The following is a 27,953-nucleotide window of genomic DNA, read 5'->3' on the forward strand; positions in this document are numbered from 1 at the left end:
CACTCACACACTTCATGTGTTTTAGCATCTTGGCCACTTTTTCTAAACTGTGTGTGGACATCTAGGCCAGTGAGAGTCCATCAGATTGGCTGAAACAGCTTCTAGGATGTAGAGTTTACATACAGTACAAAGCACTTTATTCTAGTCCTGTAGCAGGCCTTCGATGATATTGATATGATATTGATAATAATGACATTGTTATTGATAGTGATATTGATAAGATATTGATCATAATAATGAGATTGTAGTTGATAATGATGATGATATTGTGCAAATTGACATCGCGTTGACGATACCTTTTTGATGCAGCCTGACTCCACTGTCAGTAAGTCTGCTTGTTTGTAGCTCTGAGTTAATTAAATTGCGTTAATAGATTCCTTTGACCACTGTTGGCTGGTTGTGTCTTATTAGTTTTAGGATTTCAGCAGAAGAACCAGACACACCCATCTGATATATTTACCATTTAGGGTAACAAATTCTATAGATTTTTCTCCTCTCTGAAGTTGCTGATCTCAGCTAGAGTCAGAACTGTCTTCGCTTTATCAGGTGGAATTAGTTGACTGCTCTAAATTCTTGGCAATAAAACAAACAGGAAATGAAAATAAAATAAAAAACCTCAAGTTTACCTTAAATGACCGTACAATGAAGTTTAGAAGCTAGCCAGGATATTCCCTTCCCACAAAACTCCAGATGTGAATCCAGGTCTTGCTTCTCTTATGAGCAGGCTCAAGTATCATTCAAATTGTCACAGAACTGCAAAAGGTGATTCATCTTCTCCAAATACACCGAATCACAGAAATGGAACTTACAGTAATAAAAAAATAAAACTCGAGAAACTCAGCAGAGCTGTTAATTTTGTGTTACTGAAAGATATTTTTGTTAAAGCTAAAATGCAGCATGTGAGTAGAGGTGAGTCTCTGCTTCTGGTGAAGAGAGTTGTGCCTAATTTTTCCAGCCAAACTGTCACAAAGAAAAGTTAATTCGGTGGGATTTTGTAAAGCAAGCTGAGATTTCAAGTTATTTAAACAACTTACTATGTTGTATTTTATAGTTTTGAGCTCCACACTTCATGGTATTTGCTACAATGACAGAATATTGTGATTTGCCTGTGCAGCAGAGACTTCAAAAGTGGCTCAAATTCCGTCTTTAAGGGTCGTCTTCTACTTCACGGGGTAGTAAATTCACTCTGGTTGTAAAAGTGAAAATAATTCAAGGTAAAGAGATCTAATCAATCTTTGTTTTCAGCAGTGGCCACTATGTTTTCTGCTTCCTAGGACACGATCACGTCAGTTGTTTTTAATTGGAATAAATGAAGGAGGAATTATTTGGATGATTGAGACAAATAGCCAAACTGAGTAAGACAATTGAATTGTTTTCTTGGCAATAGAGTTTCCTGTCAGGGTTGGCCAGCACTCCTCTCCCCGCTGACTTCAGGAACCAAAAGACAGTGTATGCTCATTTGCTTAGTAAAGATTTGTTTTAGCCATGCTGATTTTCCAAATTCAATTTCTTGCCAAGCCAAAGAAAAAGGTCCTCCTGAGTGCTGAGACTATTGTACTCCCTGTTTTTAATCACTGATTCCTTTCAGGTTGCAGAGAGAGATATTGATTTGGATTCAAATGAAGCTGTTGTGAAAGTGAGAGGTTCATTTGTGGAAGCTTGCTGGTGTGTGTCTCTGCAGTTAATGAGAAAGCATAATGAAGCGTGTTAACTTTCATCATTCCCTCCTCATCAAAGTCACCACCAGCAACACTTTGATTGGCATCTATCACAAAATCAATGGCATTGACTTACATTTATGCCTCGCCATCTGTTTTATCGTCATGCATTATGAATGATTTGGAAGAAGCAGTGGTAACGACGAAGCTATGACAGCTTCACAGCATGTTTCGCAATGGTGGCTGTGGCATTTCCAGTTCCCCACACTAAGGAAATGATGCATGAAGTCCTGTTGTGGAGAAGAGGCTGAAAATCTCAGGCATGTTTGTGTCTCCCTGTGTACTTTTTTCATTGGGCTGACAAATAGAATCTGTTCATGGTCAAATCAGAATGAACCCAGTTAGGCAAATAACTACAAATGAAGTCAAAGGTACGTCTATGGGTAAAGCTCAAGGTGTGTTGCACACACCACGATGAAGAAACAGCTGAGATAGTCCCATTAGGAGCTACCTCTTAGATCTTTAATTAGGGCAAGAGGAGACAGGAACGTGTAATCAATCCTCTCACCTCTGGGGCTTTTGTAGAGAGAATATGCAATAATGTATATTCCCAAATGGCCACGTTTTTAATCAATATTCTATCCGACAGAAGTCTTTCTGAACATATGGCAGACTTTAATGTTAACAATTTGATAGATGATGCTTATCAGATTTTCTGTTATTGCACAATCAATCAGCACTCGTTATTATTTTAGTAAAGGACATAGAAGTTGATATAGAACCCCCTTGCTTCATTGACCATACAGAGAAGACTCTGTTATAGAACTAATTAATGAGAGTAGAGGTTTGAGCTTCAATTTATGCCACAAGACGTTTGGGATAACTTTAATTTATGTCATACAGAGAGAGCTGGTGCTCTGACACAAGCAGCAGGGGGTCTTTGAAAGCAGGAGTCATTTTACTGCGAAAGAGCTTTGAACATCTCTCCCTAAAGCGGGAGTGGAATCAAAAGTAATCTGCACAACAGTATTCTGTATCCAAAATTGTCCCAGATTGTTCATTATTCAACCACCAATGGGGATCTCATACATGGCAGCACTCACCTTGTTTATGTTTTTTTTTCTTATGCTCTCTTTTAGGTCATTACAAACACACGCCACTCTAATTGCAATCCACAAGTTTGCTTAGTTCATCATGAAATTAGCAGGGAGGCTAAAGTTTGCTGTAAAACCGAAGTGAGTTGCTGTTTGCCGTTTCTAGCTCGGCGCTATTTGGCCCTCTGCTACCCCCCGCAGAGCAGAAAACATGTTGTTGTTCTCGTCAGATGCTTGCAGCAGCTAATTAGAGCGGGACTAAGATTGGAAAACCATTATCATTGCTACAGGTAGTTTAATGGGGACCAAAAAAAAAAAAAGTCCACTTTCCGTCAACATCTGAGCCAAGTGTCTGTTTTTTAGAATTTTTATGTGAGCGAAAGTGTGCATGACAGAAAGTGCCCATGAGGTTATTGTAAACTGAAAAAAAGATCAAGCATGGGATGCTGAGCTCCAGCTACTGATGTCAGTGCTAATGAGAACTCCCACGGTAAGAGCAACTTCTCAGAGGATGAGCGTTTGGTTTCCACATGTAAACACTTGCCAGATTCCAGAACCACAGACTACATCCCCAGTAATTGTGTGGAAACAAGATGTCAAATAGTAGTGTACATACACTCTCACTGTTAGAGTGCAAAATGGTCCATTCTGACACCACGAGGATTTCAGTGGCTGGTATTGACAGGGACAAGTGCTGATCGAAGGCCCAGACACCATTTGTTCAGATGGTAATTACATAAACTTGACACTAAACTTGTGCTGTATTATCTCATGATCCATCGTAACGATGGACAAAATGATTTCAGATGGTGTCAGCTACAATTATCTTCCTGGTTGGAAATGGAGAGAAACAAATTGAATAGCTGTGTAAATGAAACGGGTAGCGAACCCTATGGTCTGTGAAATTCCAACCGTACCCTTGTGGGATGCAGCTGGTAACTGTTTTTATCTCGATGAGCCCGAGGAGTTAAACGAATTTCATTAAGACTTTTTTTCTTCTACAAGAGCTGAATATGGCTGAATTCTATGTCCTCTACACCTTCTCCGGCCATAAAATGTGTGCTTTTGAAATGAAAACACGCACCAATGCAAGCACACACACACACACACACACACACACACACACACACACACACAACCATATTAAAGCCAGTTTTCCCTTTGGCCCATTTTAGTTCTGTTTGGATGGCTTGAGAATATGTTAGAATAAAATGAGGACAGAATAAACCACCTCTAATTGTTTGGGGTTGGAGGTGTGCCTGGCAGCAACGGTCTTTAGGGAGTTTTGTCTGTTGTTTAGATCTGTGTTGGCTGACAAGAACAAAAACATGTGCACAGTCTGGTATTTTGTTCATATAAACTAAGCCATTTAGCTAACCTCTTTAAATTGTGAAGCAGTTGCAGACCTAAATACCGTTCGGCATGTGTACTATCTGTCACCTTCATTGAGTTCAGCAGAATAAAACAGGCCACACCAGGTAAAATGCACACAATAAAACATACTCAACAAACAAGAACAACATAAAAGCATTCATTTTAGTCACTTGCTATGGAATTAAACGTTTATCCCAATAGTGTTCCCCAAACACATTTAATCTACTCAGATCTTAAATATTTAAGTGAGCAAGCATTTAATTTGATCTTTTTGTTGCAAATTAGAGAAAGTAGCATTCATACTTTTAGTCCATCTTACAAAGAATAGTTAAAAAATTATTTCATACATTTACATTTTTAATAGTCTGGTTTAGGAAGTAACACTTGAAGCTGCAAGAACAAATATGCTAATCAAATTAGCTTAAAACATGTTTTAATGTTGTTGTTGTTTTTTCATTCTAATATAGCACAGCTATAAATATACCGTGGAGATTGAAAAGAAAAAAAATGAAGTGGTTTCTGTCGCCTTTGTCTAAAAACCTCAGCCAATAACACGACTCGGTCCAAAAGCAACCATTGGATCATTAGGTTTTCTGACTCACTGAATTGCCACACTTCCATACTTCCCTGGGTCCTCCATCCATTACACATTCACGCATTTAACAACAGAACATCACTTTAGGGAAACTTATTTTTCATTGTCCTTTCTGCTGTGTTGTTTTTCAAAGCTTAGAAGAAGACAAAACAATTTTTATATGGTGCCTCTCAAGATAAAAATTACAAGAATAAAAATTGAAAATAAAAACAAAAAATCTAAAAATAAATGTAAAAAACATGAAGATGGGAAAAGTGAGTATTGTGATAAAAATGTGAGCAACGGGAACAAGAATGAATAGGAAAGAGGTAATCATTGATCTCAGGAAAGGCAGAATTGGTAGAAAGAGCTGAATGAGGAGAGGGTAGTGATGATGGCTAAAACCAGCTTGAACAAGTGAGTCTTCAGCTGCTTTTTAAAGGAGACCACTGAGTCCACTCATCTCAGGCTCAGGGGGAGAGAGTTCCAGAGTCTGGGGGCCACAGCAGCAAATGATCTGTCACCTGAACACTGGTGCACCGCAGGGGTGTGTGCTGAGCCCTCTCCTGTACTCACTCTACACCTACGACTGCACGGCCACGAGAAACCCCAACATCATTGTGAAGTATGCGGACGACACCACAGTGGTAGGTCTCATCACCAACGATGATGAGACGGCCTACAGGGAGGAGATCAGCGCCCTGACCCACTGGTGTCAGGACAACCGTCTCACCCTCAACGTCACAAAGACAAAGGAGATGATAGTGGACTTCCGGAGGAGCAGAGGAATACACACCCCATCACCATCAACGGCGACGCTGTGGAGAGGGTGAGCAGTTTCCGTTTCCTTGGAGTTCATCTGGCAGAGGATCTTACGTGGTCAGTGCACACGGAAAATACAGTGAAGAAGGCACAGCAGCGCCTCTTCTTTCTCAGAAGACTGAAAAGATTTGGCATGAGCCACCGCATCCTCAGGACCTTCTATTGCTGTGCCATTGAGAGCATCCTCACTGGATGCATCTCCACCTGGTATGGCAACAGCACCGCTTACAACCGCAAAGCTCTCCAGAGAGTAGTGCGGTGTGCAGAAAGGATTATAGGAGGTGAGCTTCCCTCCCTCCAGGACATCTATAAGAAGCGGTGCCTGAGGAAAGTGGGGAGGATCATCAAGGACTCAAGTCACCCCAGCCATAAACTGTTCAGACTACTTCCATCAGAAAGGAGGTTCTGCAGCATCCGGTCCAGAACCAGCAGACTGAGAGACAGCTTTTTCCATCAGGCCATCAGACTGCTGAACACATCGCAGACACCTCACCCTCACTACTGAAACTCCAACATTACACATTCCATACTGTACATTAATGCCACTGTTTTGCACATACCAACCTCTATATATTTATATATCTTTTCTTATTGTTTACTTTATTCATTTGTATATTTAGATTAGCCATTTTTATATTTTACATGTTTTTACGTTACTGTATTTTTGCACAACTCTGTTGCTGTGAAGCTCGCACACAAGAATTTCACTCACATGTACTGTACCAGTGTACCTGCACATGTGACGTGACAATAAAAGTGATTTGATTTGATTTGACCTTTGGTCTTTAGCCTGGTGCTGCACAACCAGTAGGCTTTGCTCACTGGACCTCAGGGACCTGCTGGGGGTGTAGGGACTAAGAAGATCACCAATGTAAGATGGTGCTTGTCCATGTAAGGCCCTATAGACCAGAACCAGGATCTTGAAATGAACCCTGAAGTTGACTGGCAGCCAGTGAAGCTGGAGGAGAAGTGGGGTGATGTGGGTGTGTTTGGAGGACTTGGTCAGAAGCCGAGCACAGGCATCCTGAACCACCTGTAGACGGTTCAGGGAGGTTCTGCTCAGACACGTGAAAAGAGAGTTACAGTAGTCTACGCGTGAGGAGATGGAGGTGTGGAATAGGCTGCAACAAACAGTTATTTGGATCATCGATGAATTGTATGGGGTCTCGACTCGATTAATCCGATGAAACGTGACAATTTAAAAATTGCTAGGGAAACATTTTTTCTCCCCTTCCTTTACTTTAATAACAAAACATGATTGTGCTCTGTTTATTAACTGAGTTGTTAAATGTTAAAATAAAGTTAATTAAATTAAAAATAAGAAACATCCTTGATCTGTTTCTTTGCTTTCTTTATTGAAGTATCAGATTGATACTTTGTATCAGCAGAGTCTCAAAATCAGATGATTTGGACTCAAATGCAAAAAAACCTGACCAGGAAAAAAAATTTAATTTTTCAAATTTAAACATTACTAGGGAAACATATTTCTCTCCTTCCCTTACTTTAACAACAGAACATGATTAGAAAACTGTTCAACAGTGTGCAAAACAACATGCTATCACCTAAATATGTCCATAGTTAAACTATGCATTTCATTAAAATGTTCAGTAGTAAGCTACTGGAAATGCCAATGACATTTATTTTACTGCTTAAATGAAATGGTGACATATCTGTTATGTACAAGTTAACAATAATCCTGTTTAAATTATGTTCACAGATAGACGCGTTTGTGAATTAAATGCTACAGTGGCTTTGTATTCCTTCAGCGATGTTGGGCAGAGCAGACCCGAAGCAACATCCTGACTGCAGCGGCTGTGCTCCGTAGCGCTGCAGACAGCTGTTGAACAGGATGATGATGAAGAGCTTTCTTCTGCTTGTAGAGTTTAGATATTCTTAGTTTCACAACCATCGTGTTTTTTTGGAACCCACTTGATCGTGAGCCTGCTACCCGCTAGCATTAGCTAATCTGCTTGTACTTACACTTTTGATACCAAACTTTGGACTGTTTCTGCTCCTATGTCTTTGCTGGTTTCTCTGTTTTCCTCCACAATACCTAGATTAGCACAGTGTGTGCGAGTAAAAGGCATCTTCCTTACACAATAATTACACGTGTGACATATATGTGTGTCTTGTTCTGATCTGCCTCGGTCTGCTCTGCTGCCGCATCAGATGAGCTGCGCGCATTGGCTACATAAAGGTTGTGCAACACGAAAAAAAAGGTACTGATGGAAGGCCCTGAAACAATGAAAAGCGTTGCCAACGCATGTCTTCATCGAATTTGATCGATTTTATCAATTCGTTGTTGCAGCCCTAGTGTGGAGAACTGTCTCAAGTTCAGAGCGGGACAGAATGGGACTCAGCTTACAGGGTCCTTAAAAAGTCTTAAAAAGTCTTAAATTTGCGTTTCCAAATTTAAGGCCTTAAAAATCCTTAAAAATGACAAATAATCCTTAAATACAGTTTCCAAAGGTCTTAAATGACCAAAGACCCAATAAACAAGATATTTTTATTTCTATAACATTTTTGTGAATTTCTAGTTAGTGTTCAGCATTTTATGTGTATCATATTTGCATAAGCAGAACTGTACACATTCACTTGGTTGTGAAAAGGGGCTATTTTTAGATGAGCACATTAGCTGGTTAAGCTAGTGGGAGCTTGCGCCATGGGGAAGTGCAAGTTTAATGGTAACTGGATAGCTAATCCCACGTTCGCGACATGGTTAGCACCGGTTTCAGGCAATAGCTGGAAGTTATAGCTTAAATGAAAATTTTAAAAATAGCTTAAATTTGGTCAAAGTGGCCTTCAAAAAGGTCTTAAAAAGTCTTACATTTGGCTCCCTTAAACATGCAGATACCCTGGCTTAGCAATGTTCCTGAGATGGAAGAAGGAAGAGCGAACAAGGAAACCGACATGAGAATCCAGGGTGAGAGTTGGGTCAAAGGTCACACCAAGATTCCTGACAGAGGGTTTGGTGTGAGAAGCAAGCTGACCAAGAGAGTCTCTGACTTTGGGAACCAGCTTGTCTGGGGCACAGATGGAGATCTCAGTCTTATCTTCATTCAGCTGTAGAAAGCTCCATCTTAGTGGATATTTGAGGAAGCAAAGCACATTTAAAACAATATAATGTGTTGGCAATCCCCTCTTGGCTAAAGTTTTTATTCTGACATGTTAAGTTTAACTCTACAAGGAAGGTAATCTGAAGTAAAGCACTGTATTTTATCTTTGATAAAAGAGAAAATACTCTGTAATTATCCACATTTGACATTGAAACATATTGAATGTACTCAGCAATCCCGTTGGCATCTAGGGGATTAGAGTATCTTTTCCTTAACGTTGCTCTCCAGGGGATAGAAGCTGAACACCCACACAACATCTCTGACAGCCTTGAAAGGAAGCAACAGCACAAGATGAGCTTCTTCTATTTGTCTCCCTGCAGCATCTCATCGACGATCCTACAGCAAATGGATATCCTTCACATAAACAGTCAAGTGCTGATGGTGCTAACGCAAACAAAAAGTGCTGAAAAGTGACCCTGACTGTGCCCTTGTCACTAACTCAGAGTAACAAGTGAATGAAAATTGGTTTTACCTGAGTCAGGTAATCATTACTAAATGAATTTACTCCTAGACCAAGGGTATAAGTGGGATAAATATATATCTCTGAGATGAATACAAATCTCACTTATGTAATGAAAGGCACACTGGTTATTGATTTTGGAGGTTGCACTCAGCACGCCTTTCAACGCTGGCCTGTTGTACATTAGAATGATGAGTTTTCCTTATGGCAGGTGTTTACATGAGACTGCCAGCGATTATAGCTACAGTGAGTTTTATGTTTTGTTATTTTTCTTCAAGCCTGCAGGTCCCTGCATCCAGTGCTACCATGCAAATTGTTTCCTGCTCCATGCATGCATAATGAGCACAAATGTGAATGTTCTCTCCATGTTCATTTTTCCAATTCACGTATCTGTGCGCTGTCATAGCACACACACACACACACACATCACCTTCATCTTCACCATCATTTCCACTTCCCTCGTCTGCATTCTAATTGTCATTATAATCACAAATAACATAATTATTACCGTTGTGACTTCACGGATGGCACATTCATTACCATTGTGATACACTAATAAAGTGGCAGTGATTCATTTCTTCGTGGCTATGTCTGCGTTCATTACGCCCCAATAACAGATGGACCCTGTTAGCTGCACACGTGTGACAACTGCTGAAGTGTCGGCTTCAGCACACGGAGCAGCTGGGAGGACATGGCCCGTGTTTCAGAGCTGGTCCATGCTCTTCAATAATTCAATCCTTCCAGCTGTCTCCTATCGGGCCCAAAGCGCCATGGCCTCCCAGCTCACATCAGAAACACACAACAGTGGCAGCGTAACGTGGGGGCCTTGCGTTGGCTTGTTTAATTTAAAACAATAATGTTCAGCCTTCCATTAAGACAATAACCTTGGTTGTTCCTTTAAAGAAAACTTCTCCAACGAGTTAATCTCATTTTCACAGACAACTTAAGATATTAGTATTTTCACGCTTTTCCACTCAAGGCAGGCTCCTTTTGTAAAAAAATAAAAATAAAAAAATAAAAAAGAAAGAAATGCATAACGATATCTTTAATTATTGACTGGTGCCCTGAGGGAGAGCGGTTAAACACCCTAAATTTATTTTTTCTCCTATAGGTTTCCTGGAAGAAGAGAATGAATCTGTGGTTGTGGCATCCTGGTGAGATGAAAGTCTAATTATCTCTCACGAAAACGAGTGGAAAGGCTTTTTAATTAGGGCTCGACCAAATCTGTGCACCGAGAATTTGTACATTGTGATGGATGGTGTGTGTATCTCCTTAGTGACTGCATACGGAATAATACTCTGACGGAGGCGAGTGGACTGTGTAAAGCAGGGTGGCCACTGAATCAGAAACCCCAAGGAGGAAAGTGTTGAAGGGAGGGAGATATCAGAGGTGTGTGCTCCAGCGCAGAGAGGTAAAAGAGTTATACGAAGCCCAATCACATGATTTATGAGTCAGATAGCGGTGAAAAAGTCAGACTAAGAGCTAAAGGAAAGAGCTTTTTAAAAGAGATAAGTAAATAAGACAGAGATGGAAGAAAAAAGGGGGTATTAGACAAAAATAGGGAGCAACAGAGCCCCTAAGCAGCAGTCATGATTGGTCCTGTTCCCAGAGCAGATCCGATTGGATAGCCTTCTCCACACTCCCCTCTCCTTGGCTCTTACCTTCCCTCTCATCTCAGCAGGGGGTCCCACAGTCGCCAAGCCCCTTAATGCGCCCCTCCACTCTTCTGCTGTGTGGCTGGCATGCAGAATGCATAATCACTATATAATCATAATCAATGTCTGTGTATGTGTGGGAGGAGTACAATAGCAGCTGGATTCAGACACCTCTCGTGTTTTTTCCCCTTTTTTCAGGAGAGTTCAATAAGACACGAGGGGTATATAAAATGTACCTTTGCAACAACTGCCTTGCATGTAAATTTGCAGAGAAAAAGAGAGCACACAATAACGTGATTATGTCTGTGCTAACTTGATTATTGCCTTGAAAAAGTGGATGTGAGCTGCAGCTACATTAGGTTTGCTTGGGAATGCGGATGCTTTAGAAACAAAATCTCCTTTTTATGTGTTTAAGTTGCATCTCAAAAGAAAGAAGCATTATTCATCCTTTGAAATGTAAACATGCAGGTTCTCTGTTGAAACCAGCGTCTGATTTATTTCACTTTGCTTTTCTGTGTGACTCAGTTTGTTAATTTTCTCGTTTCACTCACTCATTGAATTGAATAAACGAGCTTCCTTTAGAATGCAACAGATCCTCTCGTTGTTAGATTGTTTAAACATGACTTTTGTCTTTTTATTGATGTAGTCAAGAAAATCAACAAGCTGGGACAAAGACGATAGAAAGTAAGCTGATGACAGTCAATGCTGGGGTACATTAGAAGTATTGTAAATAAATAAAATGCCTACATTTGTCTATCTGGCCCTGTTCTATGACTAAAACGTAGGTAATCTTTGATCATTTATATTTCCCCTATAAGTCCCCCCCCCCCCCCCCCCCCCCCCGACCTCTACAAAACAAATAATGTATGCAAGCTTAGAGCAAAGAAAAAAAAAGGGAGCTATCAATAAACAAGAATGCGCCCCAGTTCCCAGCATGCATTGTGGCCTCCATCGGCTTAGCACACCAACCGAGCCTCAGTGCTAACTTGACCTGAATTGAATTGATATTGCTGTTTTTGGATCCGTAGAGTCCAGTCCGTCGGTGACTGCAGTTCGGTTCTTTTTCCCCAAAGGAAGGACATACAGAGAAACTAACTCAAACCTTATGGCTTGTACTTTGAGTAGAAAAAAAACTGAAAAAGACTACGAGTCAGTAGTTTAAAATGACTGTGTGTATTTTCCCTGGCAATAAGGGGCAGTACATACCTAAATCATTGCAAGCAAGTGGTATTTTTGTGCTTGAGTAAGACCTTACCAACTGATGGCCATTAGGGTCAAAAATCCCTGGGAGCGCATCCTCCAGCAAAATTACAGGTACATTAGACGCTCTTTCATCACGGGCAATGAGTCAAGAGGTAAATGTGTAAAACAACGTTTATGAATGGCGAAAATGTTGTAATCGTTTGTTACAAATCTGTAAATATTTTTTGTCTTTGGCTCCTGCAGAAGGAACCATGGTGTTGCCCAGAGACTTAGGGTGTTTCTCAATGTGAAGGTGCCTCGCAAGACATCGCCTTGCGAGGCCAGGCGCCTTGCCTTTGAAGACACTGTCCTTCCTTGGTCAAAGAAAATGGTTAAATGGAACATACTTGCATCACGTAACGTCACGTGACACGAGAGGTAAAGTTATATTTTATGTGTATACGTTTCAATATAAATGTATAACAAGCTTTTTATTTTTAAATTGTATATGTATTGGTTAAATTGGTTAAAAAATATGTAAGCAAGTTACTATCTGCTGGCCATCGAAGCTGCAACTACTAAGCAACCAACCAACCATAGATAACTGCATGGATATAAAAAAATTACATTTCAGATATCAACCGATAGCTACAATTAGTTGACTTACATTTAAACTTGGAATTTGCCCCGATGTAGCTGCCGGCTCCTGATCCACCATCCTTTTGAAAATACCATGCTGTATTCTGGGACATTTTTGTCCAAGACTAGGCTACAAGACACCTCCTGTGTATCCTCACTTAGCTAGCTAAACAGCTAACAAACGGAGAACAGACACCTGGGTAGAACATGAACATTGGAACACGACTTGGTGGTTCCTGATGATGTATCACCTAGGCAACAGGGGAGGGACCAAGACATCAAGGCAAGGTCCCTTGGCTTTGAGAAACACCCTTAGACACACTTCCTTATATTTTACACCCAGTTTTTATGGTCATATGTTACAAGGCTGCCAAAAAATTTTCAACAAATGGGCATAATTTAATTCATTTACAACAACATTGTTATGTATATTTCCAGAGATTAACTGTAAAAATTACACATTATCGCTTTAAATTTTAAGTTGGTTTATGTAGAAAAAAACAGGAAAATGATACAGGACAAGATCTGGACTCTGAATAGCAATCAAAAAGTAACCCAAGCAACTGCTGACATGATCTTACGTAGCCGTGGGTCGGTACATGGGAATGTGTCAAGATCTGTGCGCTTCACAAATCTTATCCTAAATGAACAGGATGTGAAAAACATTTTTTCTGTTCTAGTCTTGTGTAAAGAGTGAACGTCTGTAAACTTCTAGCTAATGAAAATTAATTTATCTTTTGTGTATTGGAGCTGAGTGATTAGTGTAGTGTTCAACCTTCTGTTACTGTTGTCTTAGCCCAGCGGTACTCAATAGGTGGGCCTCCTTTGTGGTCCCCGAACCGCCAGCACCCCCGGTCCGGCTGTCACATTTACGCTGGAGGGGTAGGAACGGTGCTGGTGTGTATTGGTGTTTGATTACATTGTATTGGTTTGTGTGGTGTTATGATCCGCCAGCAATCGACCCCTTTCTCCATTCGGTCAGGAAAAAATAGCATTCTGAATGTTTATGGAAAATCTATTCTTTATTATTAGAACCAAATTTTTATCATTTGCCCAAAATGAAAGAAGTTCATTTTAGGATGATTAATGATATTTATTCATGCTATGAATGTTTTAGATTAAGAATTAATGTGGACAGCAGAGAATGTCAATTTTGTTAAATAATAGTTTGTTTGAAAGTTGTTAATAAATTTTTTTTTAAGTAGCACAGACACCGACATCCTGGCATGCGTCACAGTCGATGCTGCAGACCACAGCTTCAATTTTCTCTGAATACTCATAAACAGTAACTGTCCCTCTGGGAATAATAAAGGATCTTTGAATTTCTAAAGGAAAATTTATAGCTTTTTTCAGTGATGAGATGATTTATTAAAAAATACCCCCCCCCCCCCAATATATATATATATATATATATATATATATATATATATATATATATATATATATATATATATATATATATATATATATATATATATATATATATATACATTTAGGGAGGGGGGGGGTATTTTGATTTCAACAATCATTGTCAGTTATTTGGTTTCCTTTGATAACTAATTAATTGAACCTAAAAAATACAAGATTTCGGGCTTTAATTTAATGATGACAGGAATCTAAAGAAATCCTAAATTGAAAATGTATCAACTGCAAACAAGTTACGTTTTCTCAGCCTACAGAAAGCTGGCTTGAAGAGAAACCTTTGGTAAAGAAGCTGTTTCTTATACAAGCTCCTCTGTATTCAAATCACAACACATTCATTCTGCTCTTTAATTCCCGGGTGAGGACACAGTGACCCGCAAAGGCTGTAAAACTCCTCTGAACTCTAGTGAAGATGGATTAGTGGGATTCAGTCTGCCACGATTTCTTTTGATGAGAAGTAACCGGACGGTCTCGGTCTTGGGTTCCATTGACTAGAAAGGAGACTTTCTTATTCTGTCTCAAGCTGTTGTCAGTACAACGTAGCAATGATGTAGGTTATTTTGTGGGCAGCCCGTCACTAACACACGATAACGCTTGCCTTTTCAAACATTTAACATCTTGGATGTCTTCGGATTGTGTCCCTCAACAAAAGTTTTTTGACCCCCTCACTGGCCCGTTTGAATGTGCGGGCCACAGTAGCTTAGACACTTTGATGATAAATTTTTGCCTCTAAACTTCACATAAGCACCAGACATCTCTATGGAAAACTGCCGTTTTCATGGTGTTCCATTGTACCATGGATGGCGTAACAGTTGTAATGTTCCAGCGTTGCTGTGCTCCAAGCTTTAAAAGCAGACCTCATAAATACACTAAGTTTGACCATCTGCAGCTAAAGGGCTGATATATTTTTGGCTTAACTTTAAAGTCCACGGATTGAACGAAAGTGTGTCTATTTCCATCCTTTAATGCTGCACAACTTTCAGGATTTGTATTGTGGATTTTTGCAAGTTGCAAATTCGCTGAGCGTGCACAGCGCTCTGGGTGATAACCTTAGACCGGATGATTGGGAGTCTTTTACATTAATTGATTGTGATTGTGATCATTAGCTGTGTGAAATGCACAAACGCTGTGCGCCGGCTGACCAATCACATGGTTCACTGCTGTTTTACAATGACATTCAGTTAACAGTGTGGTCAGGAAGTTTTTTTTATTCATCTCCCCTCAAGTACTTGGAGGCCGCTGTCTGTTATCTGGCCAAGACATTCCTCTCAGATGCCGCTCCATATTTGGACAGCAGTTTGGATTAAGCTTTTGTCCCATGAGTGTGTTCCTGGGTGGACGGAGAGATACAGTGGTCTGCTGTGGCAGAGGGCTCCAACACCGACACATTTAAGGGAGCAGGGTTGGATCTGTGGGTGGGCAGCTTGTTCGAGACAGCACAAACCCAACGTCTAGTGCTAAGGCCAGTCATAGCTAATGGAATATCAACATGAAATCTGCTCTTCAATAATTTCCAAGCCTTTCTGTTTTCAAGATGAGTAGTTTGAGCACATATCCATCGTAGTGAAGAATACTTCATGACATTGCTGACCTGTGCTTCATGGCTTGTGAATTGGCTCTTGATTTTCAGTTTTGTTGTTTTATAACAAATTTAGCAGAAGTAGTTTTTATGTGCCATGGGAGCACTTTGAACATGCGTAGTAAGATAAAGTGATATTTACCAAATTTATTTAACTAGGATTAAGCATGGCACACACATTTGGGTTGCCAGAAGTTGTGATAGCTCATTGGGTACAAGAAGCATTACATAGAACTGCATGCACCGTGAACTTCTGGTTGCCTGGCAACTAAATAGGGGGAGATGTTTTTTTTTTTTTTTGTAAATAAAAATAGGCAAAAGGAAAACATAGTTTTTTTTACCTGTACTTCAACCAGCAGGGGAGGAGCTGATTGAAAGCACTGTAAATATGACTCAGGAGAGGATGTTGCACATCATGAGTTTTTATTCCTTCGGCTCATTTTGTTGCCAAACCAGGTGAAGACAAATACATTGACAGAAAGATCAGCTAATTAAAACTTAAAGTAATAAGCTTAATTAATGACATCATTGGCATAACAGGTCGTGTTCAGCCCCATTACCATAACCGCTCATGGTTAATGTATCATGTTGATTATTTCACTGCTTAATGAAGCTCATGTGCATTTTGCTTTCACTGGACTGATTCAAAGTCATCACTGATGGGAAAATAAACTCCTATTGGTCGTTAGAAAGTCAATGCAGAAAACATTTTGATAATGTCATTTCAAATAAAAGCAAGGTAACATTTAAATCAAATGGGTCTTTTATATTACAGGCAGAGCCAGCCCAAGGCATACCCAAGGTAAGTGACTGCTTGGGGCCACACACCATCAGAAAATTTTTTCATAACTTCAAATTATATAAACACAATTATGTCACACATGGAAAATGAATGATGTATTGTTTTCTGTAGTGTAATTTGGTTTTATTTTTTAGTTCGCATTTCAAACATCTGTTCCAATTTTTATGAACAATAGACTTCAATTGTTTACATAAAATTCAGTTTTTCTTTCTTCAGACATTACTTTCAAATAGGTGAATTAATATAGCACACTTAAATAACTGCATTTTAAAATGCAAATTCATTAGACATTTTTGTTGTTTGATACTAATGTAAGGTTAACATTATAAAACGAGTATGATGTAAGCTAATAACTGAAGTGAAGCCTACACACACAAAATTAAAGGACAGGACTGTACCTTTAGGGGTAGAATGTCTTGTCACTGGGGTGGTTCCCTCAAGAGTACCATTTTGTACCGTTAGCTGGGGGCACAAAATTGTACCACTGCAGATTGTACCTTTTACAAGTCAAACAAGTACCTTGAGGAGCAAATTTGTACCCCTAATTTAAAGTGCAGAAAAGTACCCTTAAGGGTACAGAAATAGCCTTCCAAGGGTATGTATGTAAGTATATATATATATATATATATATATATATACACCGTAAATCCTCTAATCCAGGCCCGGGCCTGTATTTGACTCAAGCTCATCAAGCTCCAGGCCTTTATTGGAAGGAGGACCAGTATTAGAGGCAGGCTTCAATTTCTATTTGAGCAAAATGAACTAATGGTTCGCTGGAGTTTTTGACAATTAAAATTGTGCCCACATTTTCCAAGTTAAACACATTTCTTTTAACAACAGTAGTTTCTGCTTCAGCCATCTCCCCCCTCCCCCTGTGCAGCGGCCGCAAACTCACTGATGCGCCTGCAGCCTCTCGGAGTTCCTGCTGCTCTAAACATTAAAATAATTATTTCATTTTCTGTTCCTCACTTCTGATGACCTTCAATGGTGTCTGTTTGTTGCAACCACCAGGTACAAAAACTAACTTGTTTTTATTTGACTATTTTTCTGTCCTGTCTGTTTATTATCTTCCTGCATCTCCTCTCAATCCTAAAGAAAAACTGCTACCTGGGTTCATATATATTCACCTTATGAGTTACCTTTGAACTGCAGTTCTAAAAGATCTACCGACCGCAAAAACAGCGGAGTGCGCGCTGCTCGCCGACCGCATCAGTGAGGTGAAGTTATTGGAGGACAAAGCAGGTGATGTGCTCCGCTCCACAGCAGCGAAACGCATCAGGCACAAATAAAAGAATAAAAGACAGAAAACATCAAAGGAAATGAGCCGACATGAACGATTGCGTGTTAAATTAGTTTTTGAGGTGGCGACACCTGATTTGATTTTACTGTGGCCGTGCTCAGGACGCAGATGTCTGGAGCGCATCAACAATCAGAGCTTTGCATGCACAAGCTGGTTACGGTTAGGATGGGGGTGAGGGGAAGGTTAAATTGCAAGAGGGAAACGTCACAATTTGGTTAAATGTCCGTTTTACGGCGGGCGTCAGTACCGACGCTCTGGCACAGCGCTTTGCCTGCTGTTAGATTAAGGTGTTAAAATAAAAATACGAACGCACAGCAAGGAGATAAGTTTTACTTTTGGTTTCACTAATGGACACTAGGGAGTGCTAAAACAAGCCTAAACTGCCAAGTGTTCCTTTAACGGGAGTCATCCTGTGGTAAATTCAGTTGATTGGACATGACCTATATAAGATCCTTGACAGTACATGTCAGAGCATAAAACAATCAAAAACTCAAAGAAATTGTCTGTAGAAGAACCATCAACAAATTATTGAGCAAAGGCTGTGAATACTTGTGTAAATTTGATTTCTAAGTTATTTTTATTCATAATAAGTTGCAAAATCTAACAAATAAACTTTTGTTGCCATTATAGGATGATTTTTATTGAGTTTTTTGGGAAAAAAGTTTAATCCATTTTGAAAAAAGGCTGGAACAAAGCTAAATGTGGAGAAAGTTATGTAGTGTGAGTAATTTCAGGATGTACTGCTTAAGAATTCCTTTATTCTTACAAGCACTTGCTGCTTTGAAAGTGACACACTGTAGTCTTCAAGTTTTTCTCATATTGGACGTATTTTTCTTTTTCAGGCGATTCATTGGGATTAACCCAGAGAGGCACAAAATCCTACCAAGGAAAGGTGGTGTCCAAAAAGACAGGAAAGGCCATCCAAAAGAAACTGCAGACAGTGAATGCGCACGTTTCTACCCTGATAAAAAATCGTATGGACTTTGAGTGGCACTTCATGCAGGTTAGTTGCTGTTGTTTATTTTATGTTTCTAAAAGACTCATATTCTAATAATATTTGTCTTATTTTTTTCCCTTCTGAATGGCTTCCTCATCCACACCCAAAAAGTAAGTGACACTCCTGTTGACAAAGTCATTGTTGACTATTTATAATCCTGTTCAGGATAATAAAGCATGTTTTTCTGTAGCCATGTTAAAATGTTATGATTGGGTACTTATCATTTACCCAGTGATTCAGCAAAGCATTTGTATTAGGTTATTTTCTTTAGAGTTTTCATTTTTTTGAATCTTAGAATTGTTAAAACTGATAATGTAAAAGACTGCAATCTGCATTTTTCTTCTTTTTATTGAATCGTAATTGCAGCCATGGACATTTTATTTGTTATGCGGCCAATTTTTTAACTATTCCCTGTGCCATGGAAATGCGTGTTTCTAATTTAATTTGTAAGAACAAAACTGCATATGGTTTATTGTTGCATATTGGTTTATAAATAAACATTCAGGCCTATGTTCTTCATGTCATCCTTTTTATTTTATGTTTCATAGAACTTACCCGTTTTGAAAACTGCACCAATAACTTTTTTGTGGGTCATTTCTTTTTGTGTTACACCCTGTGCCAGAAAACATTTTTACTATTTTAGTGATTGTACAGTTGCACTGTATTTTCGCAGATGTTTACTTATAAAGTAAATTCAGTAATGAAACTCATTACAGTAACATTCTGACAGCAACAGACGCCAGTATGTAACTATAAATTTATATGTTCACTAAAACAATTACTTTAACGGTAAAATACTTTAAAACTGTTACAGCATTGAAAATGTAAATCAAACATTCAGACCTATGTTTTTCATGTCATCCTTTTTATTTTAGGTTTCATAAAAACTCAGTTTTTTACAGTACCTCTACTGTATTCACTTTAACAGTAAGTTACTGTAAAAGTAATTTACAGTATAGTTACTGTAAAATAACGGTAAAATGCTGGCGTCTGTAGCTGCCAGTATTCTACTACTTTTTTACATGCATTTTTTCTTAGGGTGTAGTTTAGAGACAGTATCCACGAGAAAAAAACCAGGAAGACAGAGCTGAATGTTACAGAGCTCAAGAAGTTGAGGTTCTCTTTGGGAGGGATGATGATGGATAGGATCAGGAATGAGTTCATCAGAGAGATGGCTCATCTTTGATGATTTTGAAGTTTGAGGATAGACTGAGATGGTTTGGACATGTCCAGAGGAGAGTCAATGATTACAACGGTAGAAGGATGCTAAGGTTGGAGCAGTCAGGAAGGAGGCTGAAAGGAGATTCATGGATGTGGTGAAAGAGGGTATGAAGTCAGTTAGTGTGAGGGTAGAGGGTGCAGAAGATAAGGGAAAAAATGAAAACCATACCTTTTAACCAACATTTCAAAATGCTTATAATTGTAAACATTCAAATTCAGAAAGCAACATTTCTGAAATCCATACAACTTCACCAATTTTAAAGTCCAAGTTACCCTCTTGACCACAGTCTTAAACTACCCACACTGTCTGCTTTTCAAACAGACAGTGTGGGTTACCACACACACACAGGTTTATATAATGATAAATAATAAATAGCTAAAAGTACCTGGTAAGTCGTCAGTGAGAATATCCTCTTTTTCATCCAGGTGGAGCTGCTACAGTGGAGATTTGTCTCGAGCAAGATCGATCACCTTTGGTGCGATAGATGAGAGCTCTTCAGATACTTAAGTTGAACTAGAAATTTTCTGTATATCCAACATAAATACACTTGTAAATTATGTCTTGTTGTCCCTTGTTCCCTTTTTGTAATTACACTGAATGTATTTTTTATATTATTAGTGACTGTGAAAATTTTGATTAATTAACAATCGGACTCTAAACAAGTTTTATTTATTCCATTTGTTTTACTCTGTTATTTTTCAATACTGAAATTTTTTCTGTTAATTGCAGCTCTGCGATGCACTGGGGTGGATCCATCCAGCAACTGGTAACCTGAGCCAGCGATTTCGTGACTTACACCACTCGGTACTCCTAAGAATGGGTACTTCTTCAAGACACCCTCCACAGCCATACCATCTGCAATTTCTTTTCGTCGCCAAACAAAGGTTTGCTGCATACTGTCACGCACCACCATGATGTCTGGTTGCATCTTCTGATACTGGCAATGCAGCACCTTTGGGTGAGTCTCTATGGACAACAAGTCCTCCCTTGAATACTTAGTCCCTAGAAAAGAAGCAACAGTGAAAAGAAAATGTGTGCATTAAAACAAATCTTACAGAATGGCATTTAATCATAAAATTATAGCATTGAAATATGGACATAAATAATTCAGCAATGATCTAGAAGCAAACAATAATTAATTAAACATACCGTAAATCCTCTAATATTAGCCTGTATTTAATTAACTGCTGGGTATCATATTTTGACCGGTGTCGGAGTCGGCGGAGGTGAATAATGGCCGGTTTTTTATTGTGGCTGGGTGGAATGTGGTAACAAGCAAGTACAGGGGGCGGTTGTGTCATCGTCTCACTTTTGATTTGCCAGTGATAGACCGCGAGGGTAACTTTAACCATGGCAGGTGTGGAGACAAAGAGGAGGCAAAAATTTGATATCAAGTTCAAAGAGAACGTGCTGATTATGCTGCAGAACACTCTGGGGAGCAGTAGTAGGGGTTGTATGAACTAGTCACTTGTCGACTTCACCGCTCTATAGTGACTTTTTATGCCTGTCATCGACTAGTCGCTGTCACGTGATAATGACCGGCAAGATGCAGTCCTCGGAAAAGACAGCAGCCTGCTGTCAGCAGGTGACAAGCTCTTGCGCATCGGGAGGCAACACGCTGTGCCAGAGCGTCGGTACTGACACCCGCCGTAAAACAGACATTTAACCAAATTGTGACCTTTACCCTCTTGCAATTTAACATTCCCCTCACCCCCATCCTAACCGTAACCAGCTTGTGCATGCAAAGCTCTGATTGTTGACGCGCTCCAGACATCTGCGTCCTGAGCACGGCCACAGTAACATTATCAAATCAGGTGTCGCCACCTCAAAAACTAATTTAACACGCGATTGTTCATGTCGGCTCATTTCCTTTTATGTTTTCTGTCTTTTATTCTTTTATTTGTGCCTGATGCGTTTCGCTGCTGTGGATCGAGGCGCATCACCTGTTTCGTTTTCGGTGATGCACCTAACTGATGTGGCCGGCGAGTACTCTGCTGTTTTTGCGGTCGGTAGATCTTTTAGAACTGCAGTTCAAAGGTAACTCATAAGGTGAATATATATGAACCCAGGTAGCGGTTTTTCTTTAGGATTGAGAGGAGATGCAGGAAGATAATAAACAGGCAGGACAGAAAAATAGTCAAATAAAAACAAGTTAGTTTTTGTACCTGGTGGTTGCAACAAACAGACACCACTGAAGGTAATCAGAAGTGAGGAACAGAAAATGAAATAATTATTTTAATGTTTAGAGCAGCAGGAACTCCGAGAGGCTGCAGGCGCATCACAGAGTTTGCAGCCGCTGCGCAGGGGGAGGGGAAGAGGGCTGAAGCAGGGGGAGGGGGGAGAGGGCTGAAGCAGGAGGAGGGGGGAGAGGGCTGAAGCAGAAACTACCATTGTTAAAAGAAATGTGTTTAACTTTGAAAATGTGGGCACAATTTTCCAGCGAACCATTAGTTCATTTTGCTGAAATAGAAATTGAGGCCTGCCTCTAATTCTGGTCCTCCTTCCAATAAAGGCCTGTCGCTTGATGTGTCATGTCTCGTGGAACGTTTTTAACCCAAGACATGCAGTAATCTGACTCGACGAGCAGGTAGGAAAACTTAAAGTCTTTATTTATTTAACTGGAACAAAAGGTGCACAGGGAAGTCCTGTGGAGAAGGTGAGCAGTAGCTTGAGTCCATAAACGTTCGGGGAGAACGAGGTGAGGAAGCCGAGGTGAGCTCAAGTCAGTCCAGGGGTGATGAGGAAACAGGTTAGACAGCGGAAGGAATCCAACCAGGCACAGCGGAGGAGGATGGGACGTGGTGAAAATGTCCAGTCAGTAAAACAGCGAGTTGAGGCAGGTTGAATGAGATTCTGGAGAGAACAAACAACATCCAGGTTTCAGGGTAATCCAAAGAGTAATCAGAGCGGTCCAAGGTCAATAATCCAAAATATCCTATCTTCGAGTAACGAGTTCACAAAAACAAGGGCGAGTGGCTGGTACTACCTCTACAGGAGCAATCATCCGGCGTAATGAGGTGTCACCATCCTCCTTTTATACCCGCGTCCCTGATTGGAGATGTTCTGCAGCTGCGGCGCCCTCCGCTGTCACCTGTGGAAAACCAGTCAGATAGAGTGAGATGGGGGTGATGTCACTCACCTCGGCTCAGGAACATCACATGATGAGTTTGAGTCAAATACAGGCCCGGGCCTGTATTAGAGGATTTACGGTAAGCTAAAACAACTACAGCAGTTTTTTGTTTGCTATATACATCAATGAATTTTTATGGCATGGGTCTTTGTGGTCCAGTCTTAGCTGCAGACTTTTAGGAAATCTTGGAATTTCAAAAGCAGCAGGCATTCTCATAGAACTTTCATTGCTGTGAAAATGTGCAAGTGTTCATTTTTGAGATATACTGCACAACATTAACATGATAAATATGTTAAAAACAATGATTGTGTTTACTAATTAAATCTAAAAAGTACAGAACTACTAAAATGCAGACTTCAGAAATACAATCTTTGTGATAAACAATCAAAAATGACCATAATGTTGCTGATGAAGTAGATGGTTGTCAGTCTCTAGAGTCAGCGTAACTGCAGATTCTTTCAGCCTTGACACAAACTGGTTGAATTTTACCTGCTTTTTGAAAGATCCTTGGAAAAGATATGCAACCATTGTCTCTGTAAGACCACAACTAACTGTGTCACCATCAACTTCATTATCTGAAAGATAAAGGGAAGAAAAAACATTTATTAACTATATATCTCTCGCTCTTTCTCTCACTCACTCACTCACACACTCACTCACACACACACACACACACACACACACACACACACACACACACACACACACACACACACACACACTAAAAATATTGCACCAATAGGCTCTTTAAGCTGAAGAAATAGCATTTCAAAGATTCGGTAAATTGAAAAATTACGTATGAGTCCTCTGAACATGCATAGTTCTATATTTTTTAACTGTTTTATTAGGGAATGCACACTACAGCAAGGTATCTGTTTTGTGATCTTTACAGTTTTTAAAATAATAACAAAAATTCTATTACTTTTTCTTCAACCACTAAACACACCAACAAAACTAATACTTCTTTTGTGGGAAAACGTAGAATAGCAGTCTGATTATCAGGCAGCAGTGGTTGCTTCTGCGGCGCCTTCCCCAGACACAGGGCCCTCCCCCACCACCCCACGACCCATACCTGTTTTGGATTAGAAATCACGGGAGAGCGTGAGAACAGTGAGGGTGCACTGATGGAGCAAAGCGCTCCTCCGGTCTCAGTCAGCGAGGGTGGGGGTGAGGATGAGTCGTGGAGGCTTAACAGTCGAAGCGGGAGACTTGACTCGGCGCTTCAGATATTACAATATCTCCAAACATAATCACGCAGGGAAACAGTTTTCATGAGGAACAACCATCTTGAGACAATTTGCGCCGTTTTTAAGAGTGTGCGGGGTCAGGGGGTTCATTTTATACAGCGGTAGTAAGTTGAGTCGACCATTAATATACAAAATTAAAACATTTTATCAGACAGGAATTTGTTTTTGTTTTTTTTTGTACCTCAATTGTTACCCGAACGTTAGCAAAGAGAGGACATAATTTGAGCTAGGGCAAGGATCAGAGTGATGACACTAGCTAAAATGCTAATGTAAAACTAAGCAAACCACACATTGTTCTTAAAATTAAACTTACCTCTGAATCGCTGAGCTCCTATTTTTTAAGAGCTCCTCCGTCGGCAGTGTAGAAAGGCCATCAAAAGTTGTGAGCTCATAATCCATCTCTGGTTATTGAACCCAACGATGGCGATTTTCCACAGATTACAGAAGTTTCCAGAATCAGCTCCACCTCGACAGCCAATCATTTATTGACTGGCACATCAGCTGACCAAGATGAAGCCAATCGCTGGCTGTGTCTCAATTCAGGGTCTGCATCCTTCGTCGGCCGGTTACGTCACAGCGCCGCGACCAGGCCTGTCCCAATTCGAAGACTCCTTCAAATGCGGTTGACAAATCCGGCCTTCTATTCGGCTGCAAGAAGGATGGGTCCAGTGTATCCTTCAATGGTTCACATTTCCCAAGATGCCTTGCAAGCCGGATGGCAGAACTTTTAAAAACAATGGCGGACAGTGAAGCGGGAGCTGTCAGAGAGGATTGTGCATATAAATGTCAGTATAAACTTGAAAACTATTAGGTTAAGGACTTTTTGTGATACATGAACGTTATTTTAGTTAGAAATGTTGCAGTAAAAGTGCTTGTATTGCGGTCTCGGCTCGTATGTTCGGCCACTCGGTGTTGTACTTCTCCCGCTACGTTTTCCCCCTGCTTTTAATAGGAGTTTGTATTTTAGGAACAAAAGAGAAAACCAGGGAATTTATCAAGCTTAGGGCGGAGATGGACCACATGTTCACTGGAGCAAAGTATTCGGCGGCTGTCGCATGGAGGTACAATAACATCTCATATTTTAAAAACTGTTGTTTAAGTTTATTTTTTTCTGCAAAAACATGAAAGGAATAACCCGTTGTCCTCTTTTCTCTTCCTGTTTCTTTTCTTACATGTTTGTTAAGACTATTCTGGAGAAAATGGGCATCCAGGGGAAGGTGACAGCGATGACCAGCTTCGGGAGCTGATCAGGGAGGACATGAGGCTGCAGAGGGAGGCAGAGCAGCAGAGGGCACAGAAGAGAAGGGAGAATTTTGACAGCTTTTTACTTTGCTAGAAAAAAATGGTTAAGAAAGATTAAACATGTACGTATAAAATAAATATCTAAATAAAATCAGTTCTGCATTAAACACTTGAATTTTATTTTTGTTTACAAAAGTGAATTGTTTAATATTACAGGGTATCCGCTGGGTCTTGAAAAGTCTTAAAAGGTGATAAATCGGTTTTGGTCAAATTAAGACCCTTAGAAAGTATTAAAAACTATTATCACATCTTTGCTCAGGCTCAGCTTGTCGAAAGTATTTTCTCTGAATTAGCTCTCCAACAGTCAAGGAAATGATTAAAAAGCTAATTAAAACTTTGAGCTCCATCATTTAAAGTTCCTTCTCCCTTCTGCTCAACGGTTCCACGGTTGCTAGGTGACGGAACGTTCGCCGAGGGAGTGGCGGGAATTCATGAAGGCTAGGTCTGTCCAAATTCACAGCCGTTAACATCCGGTCTACTCGGCCGACGGAGGACCCAGCTCACGTCGGTCGAGGAGGCTGGGTCCTTCGAAGGATGCAGACGTGTCTCAATTTAGGGCCCTGGTTGTGGATCCTGTAATGCTTAGGAGCAGCTTTAACCTGTGGGGGCATGATGCCATTTGGCAGGGTGGTGTCGGCATTGTACAACATGGGCTGGTAGAGTTAGTTTCACGCAACACGTGGGTGCCCAATTTCGGTGTGATCAGGCCAATGCCAGGGCCTGTTTGTCATGTTTCTCAGTTTATTGCTGACAGGCAGGATGCACTGTCCTGCTGAGAGGAAACCGATGGTGGGGTATGACTGACATAAAGGCCAGGATTCCAGGTTGTTTGGCAGAAAAGAAAATCTGGTCTTTTCTAATAAATTCAAATGGTTTTGTGCGATTTCATTTCTTTTCTAATTTTTCAGACTATTTCTTAAATACAAAGTTCACAACAAAGGGATTCACTTTTAGGGCTTTCTCACTCAATGTTTGTACAGACATAGCATGTCTGACTCTTGTTTGTATTTTCGTGAGTTTGTAAATGGACACAAGGTTACATATTTATCCCATTGCATCAGAGATACAAACAATACATTTTGCCACGCTCACTGATTATCTTGTCGTTTTAAAACTGCAATTTTAGTGTTTAGACAGAAATTTGAAAGGGACTGACAGAGTTGTGAAAATATTTTATTAAAAATTTTACAAAGGTGAAAGAATAATGCCATAAAAGGCCTACTCAATCATCCTCTTTAGAGGTTGAGGTCCTTTTTCATTCAAACTTTGTTTGAAGCAGCTGGTTTTAACCTTCACTTCTGAGGGAGAATTTCCCTTCACATAATTAACGTCTTCTGATCAGCCACTCGTGTCTTTTCTTGCTAGTTTGTATACAAGCGTCAACAAAGCCAGATCCGAATTAAAGAACTCTACATTGTCTAGATGAAACGCTGTTAAACAAAGCCAACCTCCACGTTGCACCACTGAGCAGCGCTTGTCTTTGGTTTAAAATTTGACAGCTACAGAAAAAGTCAAGGCGTGACCTATTTCTTTCTCTTCTACAACTGAAGGGTGACATTCTGCTCTGTCATTGCTACTCCACTCAAAGCTCAGCAGGCCTCCTGACAAATTAACCCATGTCCCGAGAGTCACTCGGCCTTGCCACTGCCATGAATTTATCATGAAAAAATGTCATTCAGTTGAACAACCAACTCAGCCGCATGGTTGGAGCTTTTTTAAAATAAATTTAGTGTTGCAGAATAAACATGTTCCGTGAGGTCACAAGTTTCTGATTAAATAAATAAAGACCACAAAACAAAAAATAATGCGTTTTCAGCTTTAAAGTGAGTTAATCAATGAGATCTAACACTGACTGAGTTTAAGAGTGTTATATACCCTATATAAAGAAAAGAAATTCTACAAAGCTTTATTCGTCTGTTAACAAAGCATTCTATCTGCTCTTCAAGCTAGCTAGTTCCCTGTTGGTTGCAGGTCATTGTCCTTGTAAAGATACTAAGCTGACACTGAAACATCGTATTGCTGGTAATCAGATCCACATAGGTTACGCTAAAATCTTCCAAAGGTCAAATAAACTTCAAAACTGATTTTCTGCTACACCTAGTATTGGTCTATTAACTAGCCAATATTTCACCTTTGAAGCAGTTTGAATGCAGAAATACAATGTTGAGCTTAAATTTCTTTAGATGTATCCTGTAGCATTAGAAAAATGCCTCAATAATATGTTAAAACTGTTTATTTAATGGAGTGGGTCTAAACCTATAGTGGCCATTGCCCTTTCATTTTGATTAAAGCAGGGGTTGGTAACCCGCGGCTCTGGAGCCGCATGCGGCTCTTCCATCCATCTGATGCGGCTCTCTGTGCTTGTAAAATAACGAATG

General features: G+C 40.0%; 2 long non-coding RNA genes across 2 annotated transcripts; both read left to right on the top strand.

Annotated features, from left to right (window-relative positions):
- Window positions 1-14,120: 14,120 nt before the first annotated feature.
- LOC139069652 (uncharacterized) lies at window positions 14,121-19,399 on the top strand. The gene is made up of 3 exons (XR_011520342.1): window positions 14,121-16,377; window positions 18,520-18,680; window positions 18,786-19,399. It is a non-coding gene; the product is annotated as an uncharacterized lncRNA (long non-coding RNA).
- Window positions 19,400-19,654: 255 nt separating this feature from the next.
- Window positions 19,655-27,832, top strand: LOC107382172 (uncharacterized). Its single transcript, XR_001572573.3, has 4 exons — window positions 19,655-20,371; window positions 20,626-20,854; window positions 24,711-25,334; window positions 25,458-27,832. It is a non-coding gene; the product is annotated as an uncharacterized lncRNA (long non-coding RNA).
- The last annotated feature ends 121 nt before the right edge of the window (window positions 27,833-27,953 follow it).

This window comes from Nothobranchius furzeri, chromosome 1 (assembly GCF_043380555.1).
Source record: "Nothobranchius furzeri strain GRZ-AD chromosome 1, NfurGRZ-RIMD1, whole genome shotgun sequence".
Taxonomy (NCBI): Eukaryota; Metazoa; Chordata; class Actinopteri; order Cyprinodontiformes; family Nothobranchiidae; genus Nothobranchius; species Nothobranchius furzeri.